Source organism: Galeopterus variegatus, unplaced genomic scaffold (genome assembly GCF_000696425.1).
Source record: "Galeopterus variegatus unplaced genomic scaffold, G_variegatus-3.0.2 Scaffold1562, whole genome shotgun sequence".
Lineage (NCBI taxonomy): Eukaryota > Metazoa > Chordata > Mammalia > Dermoptera > Cynocephalidae > Galeopterus > Galeopterus variegatus.
This window is the reverse complement of record NW_007727673.1, coordinates 281073-295442: the sequence shown is the minus strand read 5'-3', so window position 1 is coordinate 295442 and position 14370 is coordinate 281073. Positions and strand designations below refer to the sequence as shown.

The 14370-nt window shown below is 42.1% G+C and overlaps 1 pseudogene; it reads right to left on the bottom strand.

Annotated features, from left to right (window-relative positions):
- Window positions 1–746: 746 nt before the first annotated feature.
- LOC103594466 overlaps window positions 747–14370 on the bottom strand; it is a 55634-nt pseudogene continuing 42010 nt past the window's right edge.

Genomic DNA, 14370 nt, shown 5'->3' with positions numbered 1-14370 from the left:
CACAGAGTTCCCGTACACCCCAAGTTCACACACTCACAGTCTCCAGATTCGGCACCTGGTAGGCCAGTGTTTAAATCTGGCTCTGCCACTTACAACCTCTATGACTTAGCACTGGTTTCCTAACTTCTTGGAACCTGAGTGTCCTCCCCTGAAAAATGGAGAAGTCACTGTCTACCTTGCATGGTTCTGAGGATGAGTTAGTGGTATATGTATGGGATGCACTCTGTACACTGCTTGGCCTATAGTGGGTCTGTTCCTGTTGTTGTAACCAGGTCTCCTGGATCACAGGTCAGTGTTTTCTCAGCTCCTGAGCTGTAGGGACAAGGTCGTTGAGCCTGGCTTGGAGAAAGGGTTACCTTCATGACTCTTCTGGCCCTTAGAGGAGAAAGTAGTGAAATAATAAGAATCATTGACATGTGTAGAGCACCTTATCTTTTGAAAATGTATTCAGCCGTATACTCTCACTTGATCCCCACAATGACATTCTGAGGTGGTCAGGCTGGAATCCTTAATAGCATTTGTGAAACTGAGGCTCCCAAAGGGAGTTGGCCTGGATCAGACCAAATGGGAGCAAATGAGAGAGCCCAGGATTAGAACTCAGATCCATGAGCTCCTTCCTGTGCTCCTTTCCCAGCACCATGGCGGCCTCCTAAAAATACAGACATTAGCAATTAAAGAAGGATTTTTGTTCAAACAAAGCTAGAATGTCAGTTTAGGGAGTGAAAGAAGTGTTTTGTTGAAATTGGTCACTGTTCCAAGATGCCAGTGGAATTGGGAATGAGCAGAGAGTCTTGAAGCTGGATCAGGTCATCGAGGGCCTAGTAGGTCCCCACCACAAAGCCCACGAAACCCAGGATGCTGATCAGGGCATCCTTGGCGATGGCGAGGGGGCTCATGCCCTCTGAGTAGCAGGTGGTGATCTCCAGGAGGGGTGGGATGATGAGGGCCAGAGCACTGCTACTCACAGAGCCCACCAGGGAGATGACCAGGTCCAGGTGGGGGATGAGGACAGCCAAGATGCCTGCAGGTGAAGAAGGCATTAGGTTTCCAATTGCCCTGGAGGGGGACACCCTACAATTACCAAATCCAAGCATGGCAGAGCATTAGAAAATATTTTACAGGACTCCTGAAGGAATCTCCTTGTCCTGCTAAAAGCTCTCTATGGGGACAGGATATTTTGGCAGGGTAACTTCAGTGTGGCTCTATCAAGGTAGGGATTTGATAAAGCCTGAAGTACAAATCACTAAACTTTCAGCATTTTGTAAAATTACCAAGCAATGTGGGAAGCAGATTTTCCACCTCACTCTTGAGCTTTATCTCCCTTTTAACCCTCGGGTGTACATCGGAGTGAGGCACATTCAGGGAGGAGGACAGGAACAAGAATGTCTCTTTAACCATCACATGGAAGGAAAAGCTGGTGTTTATGGATTTTAATGCATTAATAACAAAATGTCCTCTGAGTCAAAATGACAGTAAAATATTGGGTATTTTCTTTGTGACTATTGAACAAGTCACTTTCCATCTCTAAGCCTCAGTTAGCTTGTCTGTAAAATGGCAGGGTGGAGAGGAAAAGGATTCAAGAAAAGTTTGGGCTAAATTATCAGAAAATTCCTCCAGTTTTGGGGCCGGCCCGGTGGCGCACTGGAGAGTGTGCCGCTTGGGAGTGCGGCGGTGCTCCCGCCGAGGGTTCGGATCCCACATACAGACCGGTTCCCGCTCACCCTTTTTTTGTCTTTTTTCGTGTCCGGCAACGGATCGCAACCCTCAGTGTCGCGCCCGTACCGGACCGGGACCGGCAACGGGATCGCAACCCTCGGTGTTGCTCCCACACCTCGCTCAGCCAGTGAGCAGGAACCGGTCTCCACATGGTATCCAAACCCTCGGCGGGAGCGCCACCGCGCTCCCAAGCAGCGCACTGTAGCAGTGCGCCACCGGGCCGGCCCCAAAACTGGAGGAATTTTCTTTTTTTTTTTTTTCCTTTTTTTGTCTATTTTCGTGTCCGGCAACGGATCGCAACCCTCAGTGTCGCGCCCGTACCGGACCGGGACCGGCAACGGGATCGCAACCCTCGGTGTTGCTCCCACACCTCGCTCAGCCAGTGAGCAGGAACCGGTCTCCACATGGTATCCAAACCCTCGGCGGGAGCGCCACCGCGCTCCCAAGCAGCGCACTGTAGCAGTGCGCCACCGGGCCGGCCCCAAAACTGGAGGAATTTTCTTTTTTTTTTTTTTCCTTTTTTTGTCTATTTTCGTGTCCGGCAACGGATCGCAACCCTCAGTGTCGCGCCCGTACCGGACCGGGACCGGCAACGGGATCGCAACCCTCGGTGTTGCTCCCACACCTCGCTCAGCCAGTGAGCAGGAACCGGTCTCCACATGGTATCCAAACCCTCGGCGGGAGCGCCACCGCGCTCCCAAGCAGCGCACTGTAGCAGTGCGCCACCGGGCCGGCCCCAAAACTGGAGGAATTTTCTTTTTTTTTTTTTTCCTTTTTTTGTCTATTTTCGTGTCCGGCAACGGATCGCAACCCTCAGTGTCGCGCCCGTACCGGACCGGGACCGGCAACGGGATCGCAACCCTCGGTGTTGCTCCCACACCTCGCTCAGCCAGTGAGCAGGAACCGGTCTCCACATGGTATCCAAACCCTCGGCGGGAGCGCCACCGCGCTCCCAAGCAGCGCACTGTAGCAGTGCGCCACCGGGCCGGCCCCAAAACTGGAGGAATTTTCTTTTTTTTTTTTTTCCTTTTTTTGTCTATTTTCGTGTCCGGCAACGGATCGCAACCCTCAGTGTCGCGCCCGTACCGGACCGGGACCGGCAACGGGATCGCAACCCTCGGTGTTGCTCCCACACCTCGCTCAGCCAGTGAGCAGGAACCGGTCTCCACATGGTATCCAAACCCTCGGCGGGAGCGCCACCGCGCTCCCAAGCAGCGCACTGTAGCAGTGCGCCACCGGGCCGGCCCCAAAACTGGAGGAATTTTCTTTTTTTTTTTTTTCCTTTTTTTGTCTATTTTCGTGTCCGGCAACGGATCGCAACCCTCAGTGTCGCGCCCGTACCGGACCGGGACCGGCAACGGGATCGCAACCCTCGGTGTTGCTCCCACACCTCGCTCAGCCAGTGAGCAGGAACCGGTCTCCACATGGTATCCAAACCCTCGGCGGGAGCGCCACCGCGCTCCCAAGCAGCGCACTGTAGCAGTGCGCCACCGGGCCGGCCCCAAAACTGGAGGAATTTTCTTTTTTTTTTTTTTCCTTTTTTTGTCTATTTTCGTGTCCGGCAACGGATCGCAACCCTCAGTGTCGCGCCCGTACCGGACCGGGACCGGCAACGGGATCGCAACCCTCGGTGTTGCTCCCACACCTCGCTCAGCCAGTGAGCAGGAACCGGTCTCCACATGGTATCCAAACCCTCGGCGGGAGCGCCACCGCGCTCCCAAGCAGCGCACTGTAGCAGTGCGCCACCGGGCCGGCCCAACACACATTCATTTTTCACAAATGACATTGCAATATAACATTGTCCTACTACTTGCCTTTCTCACATAATGATATATCATTAGCTCTTTTTGATATCGCACTGTAACATTTTAAAGCCTAATAGGGAAACAGAATGGAAATTGATCCCACTTTAGAGATGAGGTCATTGAAAGTGAAGTTAAAAGAATTCCTAATATTCTGTCTTGCTATCAGCTCCTATTGTCAACAGAGATTTAGTAAAGCAAATTTAAAGAAAAGAGTGTTGAAAAAGGCTTAGCAACAGTCCCTTTTAAAAATCTCTTCCTTTTACAGAAAGGAACTAAGACCTTCCTACCCAATTGCATTACAAGCACTTTAACAAACAAAAGTGTGTACTGATACACCTTAATTTTTCGTAAGATTAGTGACTGTCTCACTGCTGGTATATATGGGAGTGGAGGACAGAGAGAAGAAAGGGAGATCCTGCTTTTGTTGTGACTGTGACACACTGAACAGGGACTGGCTTCCCTCTAGTGGTATAGTAATATCCCCCTACTGAAGGAAGACAGCTTCTCTTTGGCTTTGGCTGCCTTGTGAGGTGTGAACTCCCATCCCTGGAGGTCTTCAAACTCTGAAATTCAACTCTAAAATCTAACACATTTTTTTGGAACCCTACCTTCTAAGATTTCAAAACTGCAAGCTTCTAGAATTCTGAGATTCTGTGACTCTCGCAGAGAATCTCTGGGTTGTCATCCTGGTCATCCTCTGCAAGACTATTCTCATAGACAGATTCAGCCCCAAGACTGCTTCCCACCATCCCAGCAGGCTAAAGCATTGAGGACATGATTATTTCTGAGAACTTCATGGCATTTCTGAAGCTGGTTTGTACAATATGTATGAACATGGAGGATTATCAGAGAGATGATAATTACAAAAAGGAATCAAATAGAAATGCAAGTAATAAAAAATAGAGTAGCAGAGATGTAGCATTCTTTTGATAAAATTAGCAATAGGTTCCAAAGAGCCAAGGAAAGGTTCTGTGAACTTGAAGATAGATCAATAAAAATTACCCAAGCTGAAATACAGGAAAAAGAGTGAAAAAACTAGAACATTCAATAGCCGTGAGACAATGTTAAATAGTCTAACACAGGAGTAATTGGAATCCCAGAGAGAGAAAAGAGAATGTGGCAAAAGAAATATTTGAAGAAATAATGACCAAGATTTTTCAAAAAATAGTGAAAGACATAAAACTACAGATCAAGAAGTTCAGAGAAAAACACCAAAGCAGAGCAGGGTAAGCAGCACACACACACACATACACTAACCTAGAAACATTATATGCAAACTGCTATAAACCAAAAATAAAGAGAAAACCTTTAAGGCAGCCAGGGATAAAAAAAAAAAAAAAGGGATTTACACACAAAGGAACAAATATAAAAATTACAGTATACTTATCATAAATGATGCAAACCAGAAGACAATGAAGTGATGACAGTGTTGGCACAAAACCCTGTCAAACCAGAGAAAATGTCTTTCAAAAATGAAGAAGAATAAAACTTTTTCTAGACAAGCAAAAACTAAGATAATTCATTATCAGCAGAACTGTGCTAAAGAAACTTAAAGAAAATTCTTTGGGAAGTAGATATTATACCAGACAGAAACTTGGATCTGCAAAAAGAAGTTAAGATCTTTGGAAATGGTTAAAGGTAAATATAAAACATATTTTTTCCTTATTTTTAGTTGCTCTAGAAGAGATTTGACTATCTAAAGCAAGGATTAGCAAATTATTGCCTCTGGGCTGGTGATCTATTTTTATAACTAAAGATTTACTGGAACACAGCCATGTTCATTAGTTTAAACATTGTCTATGACTGATTTTGAGCTACAGTGACAGAGGTAAGTAATCACAACAGAGCCTGTATGAATTGAAAGCCTAAAATATTTACTATCTGTCCCTTTAAGAAAAAGTTTGACAACCCCTGGTTTAAAGCAAAAATAGTAGCAATGTATTGGGGTTTTATAGCATATATAAAAATAAAATAAATGATAAAAATGGCACAAAAATAGAAGGAAGGAATTGGTAGTGTACTATTGTAAGATTCTTAAACTGCACATAAAGCAGTATAATATTATTTAAGAGTAGTCTGTAATTTATCAAAGATGTATATAGTAAACCTTGGGCAACTACTAAAAAACTAAAAGAGGTATACATAATAAGATGGAATGTTAAAACATACTCAATCCAAAAGCAGGCATAAAAAGATGAAAAGGGGAACAAAGAGCAGAAGGTGGATTTTAATTCAACCATATCAATAATTGCATTAAATATAAATGGTCTAAATATCAATTAAAAGACCAATAGATTGGTTATAAAAGCAAGACTCAACTATATACTCTCTGCAAGAAACCCACTTAAAATATAAAGACCTGGGCCGGCCCGGTGGCGCACTGGATAGTGTGCCGCTTGGGAAGCGCGGCGGTGCTCCCGCCCGAGGGTTCGGATCCCACATACAGACCGGTTCCCGCTCACTGGCTGAGCGAGGCACGGGAGCAACACCGAGGGTTGCGATCCCGTTGCCGGTCCCGGTCCGGTACGGGGGCGACACTGAGGGTTGCGATCTGTTGCCGGACACGGAAAAAGACAAAAAATAAATAAAAAAATAAAAAAATATAAAGACCTAAACAAGTTAAAATTAAACAGAAAAACATGTACCATGCAAACACTAAAACCTGGAGTGGCTGTATTTATATCACACAAAGTAGATTTTGGAACAAGGAATATTGTCAGAGATAAAGAAGGACATTGTATAATGGTAAAGGGGTTAATTCATCAAAACAACTCTAAGTGACGTAAATGTGTATGCATTTAACAACAAAGCTTCAAAATATATAAGGCAAAAACTGATAAATTCACAAGCGTATTTGGAAACTTCAATAGTCCTGTTCCAGTAATCAATAGGACAAGTAGATGGAAAATCAGTAAGGATTGAGAAGACTGAACAACACTGTCAATCAACTTGATCTATTTAATATTTACAGAATGCTCTATCTAACACCAGCAGAATATATATTCTTTCCAAGTGCACATGGAACATTCACCAAAATAGACTATATTCTGGGTCATTAGAAAAACCCCACAAATTTAAAAGAATTAAAGTCATTCAAAAAGTATGGTCTCTGACAATAGTGAAATTAAATAAGTCAGTAAGATGTCTGGAAAATTACCAAATATTTGGAAACGAAACAACACACTTCTAAACAACTGACACATTAAGGAGAAAGTTGTAAGGATAATTAGAAAATATTCTGAATTAAATAAAAGAACACTCCATGTATGAAGGTGTGTAAAATGAAGCTAAAGAAGTGTTTGGAGCAGCACTGTCCAACAAAAACATAGCATGAGTCACAAATGCAAGCCACATTTATAAAGTTAACTTATCTAGTAGCCACATTAAAATAAGTAAAAAGAAAACAGGTGAAGTTAATTTTAATATTGTGTTTAATTTAGCACAATACAGTATACCCAAAATTTTACTACTTCAGTGTACAACAAAATAAAAATTATTTTATTTTTAACTTTCTGGGTGACCCAATGTGTAGCCTGTCCTCTCTTGGCCTTGGCTTTAGAGATACTTTCAGCTCCCTTCTCTATATTTCATGAATTATTGGTTACTTGCCTGAGGGGTCTGACTCAATATGCCTCCAAAACAGTTCTTGAATGTTAGAGGTGAGCCAGGAAGAGACAATGTGGAAGAGAAATCTGTGGGTTGTATATTTAGATCAGACAAGGGCTAGCATTTTATGCATCCACAGTGAATATTTTCAGAGCAAAAATGTTTTTCATGACTTCTATAATCTCCTAATTATAATGCATCAGACAATAGCTACCAGAGCATCATCCTTTAGATTCAGTAATTTAATCGCCAGCTTTTTATTTTATTGACTTTTTAGGAGAACCATGAAAGGGGATCTCAGACTTGGAAGGAACTTCTCATAGGCTATATAGCAAAATTATTTCTGCCTTGATATATGGTTGTCCTACCTCTGCTTGAATACCTTTAGAGATGGAGCATTCACTATCCTCTTCTCACCCAGTATAAGAAAGCTCTTTGTTATATTAAGTTTAAAATATGTACCCTCAACCTCTCACTCATTAATGCTTATTCCAAACTCACAGTACAAGCCATTCCGCTCTTGCCTTTTATAGACATGAAGCCATCCTGCTGAACAGCCGCCGAAGGACCCTGAAGATCTTCAAACAAAGAAATATAAAGCCACAAAGATACAGAAGGAAACCTGTTTTATTAAGCAATCTCATTTACTTAAGTAAGGAGTGTGAATAAGTAGGAATGTGTATGTGAGTGTGGGAGAGAATGAGAGAGAGAGAAGAGAGAGAGAAAGAAAAAGAGGGAGAGGTTCAGAGGGAGAGGCTTCAAAAATACTTTGGAAATGAAATCTAAATCCCGGTTACAAATTGGCCACTTGAAAGTCTACTTTTTGCTGCCACTATGTAAAAATTGGAAAAGTTGCACACTCATACACAAAATCAAGATTTCTGGCTTCCTTTAAATTTGGAAATGTGCCCACCCTGGTCCCTCATCACCTGGAGCTGGTAACTTTAGACTGAGCTGTGTTCTCATTCTTGGCCATGTTCCCTGCTCAAATCGCTCATTTATTCTTCCTGCCTGACCATGGTAGGCAAGGAGAGAAAATCACATATTTATACCTAGCTCTCTAAGCAGACTGGGGAGAGCCTAGGAATTTCCAGAAAGAAACAAACCAGAATTGCCATTTAAACTGGAAATGCCCTAGAGAGCTTCCTGCGAGCCTTCACTTTTCAAATTGAGAAACTGTTCACATCCTCATCCATGTCTCTGGTAGAAATAGAGGCCAGGAGGGAGTCAGGGAGCTCTGATGAAGTAGGTTCAGACTGAGACCTGCATGAGAGGGCACCTTCTTTGTTAGCAGAGGCTCATAACCTTCTACAGACCCCTTTGATGAGTTGGTGGGAACTAATCCTCATCCATGTCTCTGGTAGAAATAGAGGCCAGGAGGGAGTCAGGGAGCTCTGATGAAGTAGGTTCAGACTGAGACCTGCGTGAGAGGGCAGCTTCTTTGTTAGCAGAGGCTCATAACCTTCTACAGACCCCTTTGATGAGTTGGTGGGAACTACAGATTCTTGAGGCAAAAAAATGACAAAGCAACAACATCAAAATCAATCAACCAAACAACACATGCCTTTACATACCATGTTTGCACACAACGCAGGAAGTTCATGGGACATTGTTCAGGTTCTCAGATTAAGCTCTTTAAGAATAGTGGGCTGAGTGTTGAACTTAGTTTCTATCCCATCTAGAATTTTTACTATTTTCAGTACTTGAAGATACTAAGGCTGACAATTTTTCCAAGTCGGCTAATGTCATATCTGATTCCTCCCTGTTTCTCAGTTACCCTAAGCTGGTGAATTCTGTCATCTGGATGGCGATATCCACTTTGTGTGGACATCTGTTGCTTTAAGACCCCTCCTCATCCATTCCCTTTTCTCTTGGTGTAGGACCCCATCTTTGCTTTAAGGCACCATCTCCCTCACTGCATTGAGGTCTTGGTGACACTGTCAATCAGAATCAAAAAGTTCCAATTTTCCTTGCCCAGTGGATGGGCATGTGCAATTGGACGCTCTCTCCATAGACTTTGCATCTTGAGCAATCAGCCCAAGAAGACAGAACAGTTGGTCGAAATTTATCCCAGAGGCAGAGTCCCTTAATTCTTCTGACTTCAAGCTGAGGCTTTGCCTTGTCCCTATCTTTTTCAAGGTCTGCATCTTTAGCTTTTCCTTTGATTCTCTGAGCCACCTCCAAATTCTTTTGTTTTAGCTTAAGTTGTCCAGAGTTCTATTCTGTTGCTTGCCACCAAAGAACCTAACCGATGTGCTTCTGTTCGGTTCAGTTTAATTACACAAACACTTATTGTGCCTGGAATTTTGCACTTGCTCTAAGGATGTTCTTGTGGCCCAACTCCTGGAAACTCCTGGGGCCTGGGGGAGGGACAGGAGAGAAGTAAGTCTGCCTGCCATTTACTTACATGTCAGACAGACCATGGTAGTGTGGACGCCGAGGTCACCATGAAGCCCTAATGCTTCAGTACCTGGGAAACAGTGAAGGGCACCATGATTTCTGCAGGGACGTAGAACAGCAAGGGGTAGGTGAAGCAGATACCACCCAAACAGAGGAGCTTGACAGACTGGTACAACCTGCAGAAGGCAAAGGGGATCGGGAAAGCTTCATCCACAGACACCAGTAGCCTGTGGAGGACACTTAAGGGTCAGCAGGGAGAGCGCTCATGCCACAGCAGGGGGCAGAAATTAGGAATCATCATAACTGCTTTCAACAGCCCTCTCATCACCTTAAAGTAAAGAAACATGTTACGAGGTTATACAGTAAAAAAAAATTATATGCATATTTCTAGGCTCTAGAGTCTCACTTGAGTGATAAGTTTCATTCTACAAAGGTCATGAAGGTGCCAAGACTACAGAGAAGATGATGGATTCATATTTCCAATCTCAACTCCTTTGGGTATATCTATTTAATGAGTGGGGAGGTGGGTGAGACTGCCTGTACTTTAAAAATAGTGTGCGCTCTCTCTGTGTCTCTTTCATAATTGAATTCGCATGAGGTCAGAGAGTGTGTGATATGCACACCACAAAAAAATGCTGAATTGAGTTTCAGGAGACCGGGAATCCTAACTCAGCCTCTAAACCTAGGTCACTTTGCTTCCCTGGACTTCATTTGCCTTATCCGTAAAATGGGCATATGCTCTACCTGCTGAAAGGTGGGCTAGATATGATGTTTTCTGAAAGTCTATGACTATGAAATACTAACCAGTTGGGGCTAATTTTTATCAAGAATAGAAAAAATAACACTGCTGTTAGTGGGCATAATGCAGAGGAAAGATTAGTGATTGTTACTCTAATGCTCAAAAAAGCCTTTAATGGTAAGTCATATTTCTAGGAAAGAGTTCCAAATTTGAGCCTGGGATTCAAAGCCCACCATATTTCAGGCTCAGTGGTTCTAATTGTCTAGAATGGTTACAACATTGAGCATGTTGTCCCTCCACCTATCTCCACTTCCATGTGCTCAACATTGTAACCGCTCCAGACAATTAGGACCATTCCCTGAGCATGTGATGCACCTTCACAATCAGTGAAGCCTTTGTGCATACTGTTCCCTCCAACAAGAATGCTCTTTCCCTCCATTTATAATCTGTCACATTCTTGCTCATTGTTCAAGTCTTAGAGGCTTCAGTGATGCCTCCCTGTTTCCTAGTTGGGATTAATCTTCCTTCTTTTTAAGTTCCCATAACAGTAACCCTTCCCATGTTAGAGCCTCTCACTTGGAATGAGTTGGTTGTGTGTGCGTCAGTCTTTTCATGAGGCTAAGGAGTGTGGTCAAATTGTGTCAAGATTCCTAGCACCTGGTGCAGTGTCTTCATATGGTAAATGGGACTGTGATAAGATAAAATGAGATCATGGCTATAAGCCACTTAGTACGTGAGAAGCACTTAGTGAATACTTGCTATTATTCTTTATTCTCCTACTACTTTTTTTTTATATTAACATTTTTTCATTTAATTTACTTATTAATTTTTGGTGGCTGGCCAGTACAGAGATCAAACCCTGGACCTTGGTGTTAATAGCACCACACTCTAACCAACTGAGCTAACCAGCCGGCCCTTCCTCCTACTTATTAATGAAGCATGTGAATTACTCAGAAAACTAAATCAAGTTATCATATTTTATTTTTCTAAATCTTTGTTATTTGTACATTGGATCAAGAATGTGAATCTCAGAAAATGCTGACTTCTAGGCCCCGAGGCAGCAGCTTCAACCTGGCAGCCCCCATGGGATCCAGCCCAGGCTAATCCCCACCCCTGAGAGGCTTGAACTACTGACCCCCGGGCCACGAGGCAGCAACAGGCAGCTGAGCATCAGCAAAACTCCCTGCCACTGCTGCAGACACCAGGGTGGAATGAGTGGACCATGAAAGCCTCTGCCACAATGACTGAACACCAATAGAGAGATACTAGAAATATGAAAAACCAAGAAAGTATGACACCACCAAAGGAATGCAGTAACTTTCAAGTTCCTATAGAACGGGAAGCTCTTGAAATGACTGACAAGGAATTTCAAGCAATGATTCTAAGGAAACTAAATGAGATATAAGAAGACTCAGCTAGACAACACAAATGAAATGAGAAAAAGTATACAGGACCTTAAAGAGCAAATGTACAAAGAAACCAAAGCCCTGAAGCAATGATTCTAAGGAAACTAAATGAGATATAAGAAGACTCAGCTAGACAACACATATGAAATGAGAAAAAGTATACAGGACCTTAAAGAGCAAATGTACAAAGAAACCAAAGCCCTGAAAAAGAATGTAGCAGAGCTTATGGAGCTGAATGATTCCTTCAATGAAATAAAAAGCACAACAGAGAGCTTAACCAGCAGGCTAGAACAAGCAGAAGAGAGAGTTTCTGACCTTGAAGATGGCCCATTTGAAATAACACAGACAGACAGAAAAAAAAAAAGAAAAGAAAAAAGAATTTAAAAAATTGGAGAGAACCTAAGAGAGATAACAGACAACCTTAAGCACTTAAATATCTGAATCATGGGTATTCCAGAAGGGTAGGAGGAAAAAGGAAATGGCATTGAAAACATATTTAATGAAATAATAGTAGAAAACTTCCCAGGTATAGGGAGAAAAAAAAATCTTCAGATTCAGGAGGCTCAAAGATCCCCAAACATATTCAATCCAAAAACATCTGCAAGATGCATCATAGTCAAATTGGCAAAACCCAAAGACAAAGAGAGAATCTTCAAAGCTGCAAGAGAGGAGCATCAAGTCACCTATAAGAGATCCCCTATCAGACTAACATCAGACTTTTCATCAGAAACCCTAAAAGCCAGAAGAGAATGGGATGATATATTCAAAGTACTAAAAGACAAAATTTGCCAGCCAAGAATACTTTACCCAGCAAGGCTATCTTTCTGAAATGAAGGTCAAATAGTATATTTCCCAGACAGACAAAAACTGCAGGAGTTCACTACCACACGACCAGCCTTACAAAAAATTCTCAAGGGAGTACTGGGTCTGGTACCTGAAAAACAAACATCAGTACATGAATACTCAAGAAAGAACAAAACTCACGAGTAAAACAAAAAAGCTAATGATAAAGAGAAAAAAAAGTTTATCAACCACCCCAAGCAAATAAACACCTTTCAATAATAACTCTTAATGTAAAAGGATTGAATTCCCCACTCAAAAGAAACTACTGATTGACTGACTGGATTAAAAAGATGGACCCAACAATATGCTGTCTTCCAGAGACTCACCTCACCTGTAAAGACACACATAGGCTAAGAGTAAAAGGATGGAAAAAGATATACCATGCAAATAAAAATGAAAAACAAGCTGGAGTAGCTATTCTTACATCAGATAAAATAGACTCTAAACCAAAAACCATAAAAAGAGATAAAGAAGGCCACTGTGTAATGATAAAAGGATCTATCCAACAAGAAGACAGAACAATCATAAACATATATACACCCAACATCAGAGCAGCCAGATTTATAAGGCAAACACAGACCTAAAGAAAGAGACAGACACTAACACCATAATAGTAGGGGACATGAACAGCGCACTTTCAACATTGGACAGATCATCTAAGCAAAAACTCAATGGAGAGGCACAGATCTAAACAACACTTTAGACCAATTGCACTTGGCAGATATCTACAGAACATTTCATCCAACAACCTCAGAATATTCATTCTTCTCATCAGCACATGGAACATTCTCCAGGACAGATTACAAGCTAGATCACAAACCAAGTCTCAACAAATTTAAAAAATTGGAATTATTCCTTGTATTTTTTCAGACAACAATGGATTAAAACTAGAAATCAATAACAAATGAAACTCTGGAAACTATACAAACACATGGAAATTATAAAACATTCTACTTAATGACATATGGGTCCAAGAAAAATTAAACAGGAAATAAAAAAATTTATTGAAACTAATGAAAATAATGATACATCATACAAAAACCTGTGGGATACTGCTAAAGCAGTACTAAAGGGGAAATTTATCACACTAAATGCTTACTTCAGAAGAATGGAAAGATGGCAAGTAAACAACCTAATACTTCACCCTAAAGAATTAGAAAAAGAAGAATAATCCAAACTCAAAATTAGTATATGGAAAGAAATAACTAAGGGCCGGCCCAGTGGCACACTGCTACAGTGTGCCGCTTGTGAGCATGGCGGCGCTCCCGCCGAGGGTTCGGATCCCACATACAGACCGGCCACTCACTGGCTGAGCGAGGTGCGGGCACAACACCGAGGGTTGCGATCCCATTGCTGGTCCCGGTCTGGTACAGGCGCGACACTGAGGGTTGCGATCCTTTGCCTGTCACGAAAAAAGACAAAAAGGAAAAAAAAAAAAAGAAATAAGATCAGGGCAGAACTAAATGAAATAGAAAACCAAAAAAATGATATAACTTCAATGAAATTTTTTTTAAAAGATCAATGAAACAAAAAGTTGTTTTTTTGAAAAAATAAATAAAATTGACAAACCATTATTAGCAAGACTAACTAAAAAGAGAGAAGTCACAAATAACAAAAATTAGAGATGAAAAAGGTGATATTACAACTGATACTTCAGAAATACAAGGAATCATTACAGACTACTATAAACAACTATATGCCAACAAATTTGAAAATCTGGAGGAAATGGATACATTCCAGGGCACTCACAAACTACCAAGATTGATCCAAGAAGACAGAAAATCTGAACAGACCAATAACAATCAAAGAGATTGAAGCTGTTATCAACAGTCTCCCAACAAAGAAAAGCCCAGAA